The 6,047-nt window shown below is 40.7% G+C and overlaps 1 long non-coding RNA gene across 1 annotated transcript; it reads left to right on the top strand.

Annotated features, from left to right (window-relative positions):
- Positions 1-678: 678 nt before the first annotated feature.
- Positions 679-5,166, top strand: LOC104864207. The gene is made up of 3 exons (XR_004515414.1): positions 679-743; positions 1,543-1,575; positions 5,092-5,166. It is a non-coding gene; the product is annotated as an uncharacterized LOC104864207 (long non-coding RNA).
- Positions 5,167-6,047: the final 881 nt, after the last annotated feature.

Raw genomic sequence — 6,047 nt, forward strand, 5'->3', positions numbered from 1 at the left:
GCAGGTGGAGTCCAGGGCCATCAACCACATTTGAGTCTATTGTACAAATTATGACTCTGGGCGGTATGCTGTTAAAGAAGCAGGAAGGATGTCAGAATATCTTTCATCTAATCTACAAAGATACATCAAATGACATTAGATTGATGGCTTTGGCCTCAGAAGGAAATGAGGATATGCGGATGAGGGTTCCTGGGAATGGGTTGGATGAATTTGCCACAAATAAAGTTGCCATACGCCAGTGGTGGTGAGCCTATGGCACGCATGTTGGTATTCTTTTAAGACAAAAGATGTTAATGTATGAGCTGTTTTTTCTAAACTAAATCCTCAGTATTTCACTTTAATCACAGCGTTGGCACTTTGTGATAAGTGAGTGTTGGGTTGCAGTTTGGGCACACGCCTCTAAAAGTTTCACCATCACCGCACCTGCTGTATGCTATACATAGTTTGGATCTGAAGTTCCACCCAAGGGCTCACGTATTAAAGGTTTGGATCCCAGCCTGTGGTGCTCTTAAGAGAGCTCGAAGCTTTAAGCAGGGAAGTAAGGTCGCTGTGGGTGTGTCCTCGACAAGTATACAGGGACTCTGTCAGCCCTTTCTTGTTTCTCTTTGCTTCCTGGCTGCCAGGAGGAGATGCACAGTTCTTTTGTGATGCAGTAGTACTGTGATGTATTTGCTGCCTCAACACTGACCGGAAAGCTACAGGACAACTGACTGCAGACTGAGACCTTTGAAGCCAGAACGAAAGTAAATCCTTCCTCATTGTCAGTTGATTATATCAGATGTTTTGTCACAATGGTGGGAAGCTAATACAGTATACATTGCAATTTGCTTGAGATAATCCCAGTTTTTAAGTGTTTCAGGGTACAGTGGACCCTTGACTTACGAACTCGATTGGTTTCTGAGGGCTGGTTGTAGCTGAGTCAATACAGCTGAGATCTGGATGTTTACCTGGGTACGTGCTAAAGATAACCGATGAATCTTCCATTAACCTAATTAACCTAAGTTGTTCTATGTCAGGCTGGTCTCAGCATGAGGATCCACTGTAATGTGGTGATTACCTGGTTACACTTTCTTTTAGTCTCACAGTACATGATGTAGATGATAGGTCACCCTAACTAGAAGGAATATTTTTCTAACAAATATATGTAAGATTACAGAGGACAGCTTCCTGAAGTAGAAACAAGCGAATGAAGTAAATAAAGATGACTAGTTTGGGAGCTTGGCTTAATCAGCCTTTTTCAGGTTTATATTAGGTTGTCCCGGGAAAGAGACTGGGAAGCGAATTTTAAAAGCCTCCCCAGTGGTTCTATTTTTGAGAATCACAAAGAAGTCTTTTAATTTCCAAACTGTGGGCTGTGAGATGCAGAATTATTTTAGTTATTTTAAATATTTTCTTTTTTCTTATCAAATAAATAAGGTATCACTTGCCTACCTACTGCTTAATATTTGTCAAACCTTTTGGTGCTTTTGTGATTAACAATATATAAACATGTTTAAAAAGTAGCAGATTTATAATGACTGCTTGCCTTTATTTTTTTCTCAGCAAGTACTACTACTGCAATACGAACTTTATCACGTATGTATCATTACTTCTTTCATTGATAGTCTTCACAATGTAAATGGGTGGGATTTATCAGTGTGCCTTGTTTAATTTTACAGATCAGCTAAATGGCACAAACCTAAGTCATGGCCAATAAACGTTTCATATGTAGTTCTGTGTTTGGGTCGGGGAGGGGTGGAGAAAGTTCTGCTTTGTGACGTGTTAGTTTCTGCAGTATAAACGAGTCTACATGGCCACCAACCTGACTTCTTCAGTGTGGAACTAGGACATGATGCATGCAATTGAATTGGGCTGAGCGGTGCAAGTCAGCTGTAGTCGATTCTTGGACTAACAATCTAGTTCCCATGATTCCTAGTTTAGTGTTCATTGCATTTTAAAAACTGCTATGCTAAGAAGCCATGCTAGCACATTATGTAGGGAACCAGGGGCTTTCATTTTGTAGACCAACTCCTGAGTCATACAATGAAAGCATCCATGAATAAACACCCTTGGTCTTCCTCTTGCCTCCATATCACCTGCTCTAACTTACAGTTGCCATTTTTGACTCTTCAGAAAGTTCCTATGAAATTTGCCTGGTTATTTTGCCTGTTCCAAACTAATTTATCTTCACATTAGCCCCTCACCATTTGGTCAGTTGGTAAGAAATAGTCTACCTTATTATCATTATAAGGATCAATCTGATCTAGTCTCCCAAGAATCTTGTTTTGCTTTTGATAAGTACAATTATTCAAGACCCTTCTAATTTTTATCAGCTTTCCTTAATTCAGTGCTTTTCAAAGTGAATTCTAAAAAAAAGTTTGGTATAAAAATATTCCATGCTCAAAAATAAATGGAATATAAGTCATAAATGTAGCACACTACTTACTGTACTATAGTTGTTCCTCCCACCCTGAAAGGGTCACAGCCCATAGCCACAAATTAATGACTGAACAATCTTTGAGAAAGAAACATAGTTTGAGCTAGCATTTTCAAAATTTGGTCAAGCACAGCTGCATTCACCACCGATCCTTATTTAAATCTCACTATGCTTCTGGGAATACTGAGTTAATAGATTACTGCAGCATCTTCTTTTAAAACTCCATGGAGCCCTCTCTGGTTTCCCCTGTCTGCCTGATAAGCCACCCTCTTATACCATTCACTTTTCAGATCGAAAAAGTTTGCATTCTGTGTTCAATCATTGCCCCGGCTCTTCCAGGATTCCTTGGGCAGCCTTGTCTATCTGCCAGGGTTCCTCCTATCTTTGGATGTCTTATCCAGCAGAAAGGACTAGCCTTTTCAATTTAACAAAGCATTGTTACACAGAAGGATTGCCAGGTAATACTTCCTTTCGCCTTCTGCACTCACACATACTTGACAAGAATTGGTGGTGAAGTGGGTAGTGGTGAGTGAAGATAAGGAAGTAAGGGCAGCAGGCAGTAGGGCGAGAGGCCTTCACAGTCAGGCAGAGGAGTGTAAATGTGGCAACGCTAAGGAGATGGAACAATCTCCGATTCTTCAGCCAGTCCTTCAAGAGAAAGAGCTGCACAAGCATCTTCATCAAATGTGTGCATTTGTAATGCATTTGTTTATTTTCCTTAGATAATAACTTCAAATTTGAGCCACAACATCTAATGTGACTTCTGTGAGCCTCTTAGGCCTATTCCATTGTTACATTAGTAGCCTTCAACTTCACCTTTCTTGCATAGCACATAATTCTTGACTCACTGTAACTGTGCTATCTGGTACTCAGCTTCAGGTCCCATGGCGATAGTCATGAATTTACTCATTGCGCAGGGTGATAGCTTTGGAGAATCAAACCTGCCCAAAAGGAAAAATAAGATTACCATTATTTTTCTCCTGAGTGCCCAATAGAATTATATCATCGCTTTGAGTTTCTCTCTGATGAGATTTTTGCCTTTGAGTAATATCTGTTCTGCAATCGGTCCAATCTACATCTGTGGGGACCAGAAATACTTAAACTGCCCAACACTGCTCTGAAGGTATTTATCTGTCTCAAGAGCCAGTGAAGAGAACATTGGGACCTTTTAATCCTGCCTTCTTCCACTGCCTGAGTTACTTATATTGACCTTGAAAAACTACTCTCTGACATGAAAATCCCTGTAAACTGCCTTACTACCCACCTGGCTGCTCGATGATTCCAAAACATTTCACCTATTCCGCCCCCCCCCCCAGTGCGAGCCTGCGTTTTTTAATTTCCAAAGTATTTCCAGTCAAATTTCACTCATTTCTGTGTTCATCTTCTCTGGCAATAAACTATAGTCACTGCACTCACCTTTCCAGGGGAATTTGCTCTCCCACTCCAAATCTGATCATTGATTCCTAGGATGAGGCATTTGGGAAAGTAAATGTTGAAACTCTTTTTGTTCCCTTTTGACTTTGCTGTATCTAGGAGCTCCTTGTGGATCATAGGGCAGATCATGGCTTGAGTGGCTGTGTGCATGCATGTGTGCATGTATGCGTGTGTGTGTGTGTGTGTGTGTGTGTGTGTGTGTGTTTATTAATACTGGGGATTTTGCACTGAGCTACATGTACTAAGGTAGCACCTTTTAAAAATTATTTTGAGATCAGGCCTTCCTAAGTTGTCCAGACTGGGTCAAAATTGTAATCCTTCAGTCTCAGCAACTCAGAATGCTGAGAATATTGGCACGTGCCACCAAGCCCAACTGTAGTCAATTTTTAAAATGATTATATTGTAAACTGCCATGTTTGGCATGCCTCAGATGGCCTAGCTGATCATACATGTGCTTTATGTAGATTTTACTCTTCCCATGTTTTCCCTGTCTGCTGACTTATCCCTGGTCTGAGCACAGCTGCCCATCCTATCCACAATGCCTTTGCAGGCACAAACTTGGTTCAATAAAAAGGTCTGCTCCTGGTAATTGCTGATGATCTCTTTCAACTTATCCTGTGCTCACTGTTCCTTGTTTATCTCCTTGATACTTTGATCTCTGGTGGTGTGATTAGGTGTCCCTTTTTTCTTTAAAATTCATAGGTTTTGGGTCTTTTAGATTCTTCTTTGGCTTAAGAGCTGATTCCTATCTTAAGCTCTTTGCTTGGCATACATTCTAACTTCCACACTTACTACAATTTAAGGGGAATGATACTCATCTAGGTCTTGCTCCACGTGGAATAATCTGCTGGCTGGGCCATGCCCCTTAACCTAGAATTTTCGTTTGGGACTCTGGGTTTTTGGTTCTGACTCCTCACCAACCTGAGGACTGAGGCTGAGCTCATCAGGAACCCATGGTATTGGAGGCCATGTCACATTTCATGAAACTCGTGGTTCAGCTGGTGAAGATGCTGGGGTGACTGTGACTTCATTTGTAACCACTGTAGGGTGGAGTCCCTGCCCTTCCACCCCAAACTACCATATTTCCTGCTGTTAAAGAAGTCCAAGTAAAGCTTTTACCAAAGTGCCATGCAACCTCCTATAGCCTGCTCCACAAAGTGGAGCTTTAAAATAGTTTTTTTCTTCTCTAAACTTCTTCAGAACTAGGGAATAAACTACCATCCCACCTCTCATCTTTCCAGATAATTGGAAGAATTTGCAGGTCTTGGCACCAGGAGGTGAAAGTCTAATTTCATTCTACAGAAGGCAAGGGAGAGGTCTGAATCCAGAAGCAGTGAAAGAAGTCTGACATGTGTATCAGCTCATCCCCCACCCAATTTTGGCTACAAGAGGTCCCAGCACACTTGTATAGGATGAGGTGGTGATTTGGGTGATGAGCCCCTCCCTATCCTTAGAGCTAGTTTGAATAAATGTTTTTCCTTTAAGCTAAAATAAATGGCTTCCTGTAATTAAGTCAATGGCAGTCAAACCAACCTGAGCATATGGACTTAAGTGGACATTAACACTTCTACAAATTCAACTCTACACGAAAACTCAAGGATTTGACATCTTGGGAATACATACTACAAATAGTCTTTGTTTTCTCTTTGTTGGAGGAGAAATACGTGGTTCCCTCTGGTAACCTGGGAATGACCTGTTAAGGTGTTGTACTGAGTTCTAGCCTCTCTTGTCATTGGTGTGGTTGCTGGACTTAAATGGAATAAAGATGAACAAAGTTCTCATGCTCTCACTTTTTTTGAGGAGGAAAAAGAATATTCGTTTTCCTTTTTGATCCTTTATGTTCTGTTTAACTGCTCTTTTGCTTAATATCACTAATACTTCATTTTAGGATAGGTCCATCTGCCTTTTCTCAGTTTTGACTTTTTAATAGTACATATTTGCATTACATAATAATTACATTCCTTGTGGGACAGTGCAAAACATGCCCCAATCTCTAGTTTTTCATCCTCTTTCCTTTCCCTCCTTCTCCCTTCCTATCGTCTCTTGATCTCCTTCCAATAGGGGAAAAAAAATCTCTCTGCCTGTTTCCTATTTTACTTTGCTCTTTATTTATATCTTTGGTTTCTCATATAAGAAAAACCATGCAGTATTTAAATGTGTGTGTTTGATTTACTTCACTTAGCACCGTGGTCTTCAG

This window comes from Fukomys damarensis, unplaced genomic scaffold (genome assembly GCF_012274545.1).
Source record: "Fukomys damarensis isolate Sample0158 unplaced genomic scaffold, DMR_v1.0_HiC HiC_scaffold_36, whole genome shotgun sequence".
NCBI classification, from domain to species: Eukaryota; Metazoa; Chordata; class Mammalia; order Rodentia; family Bathyergidae; genus Fukomys; species Fukomys damarensis.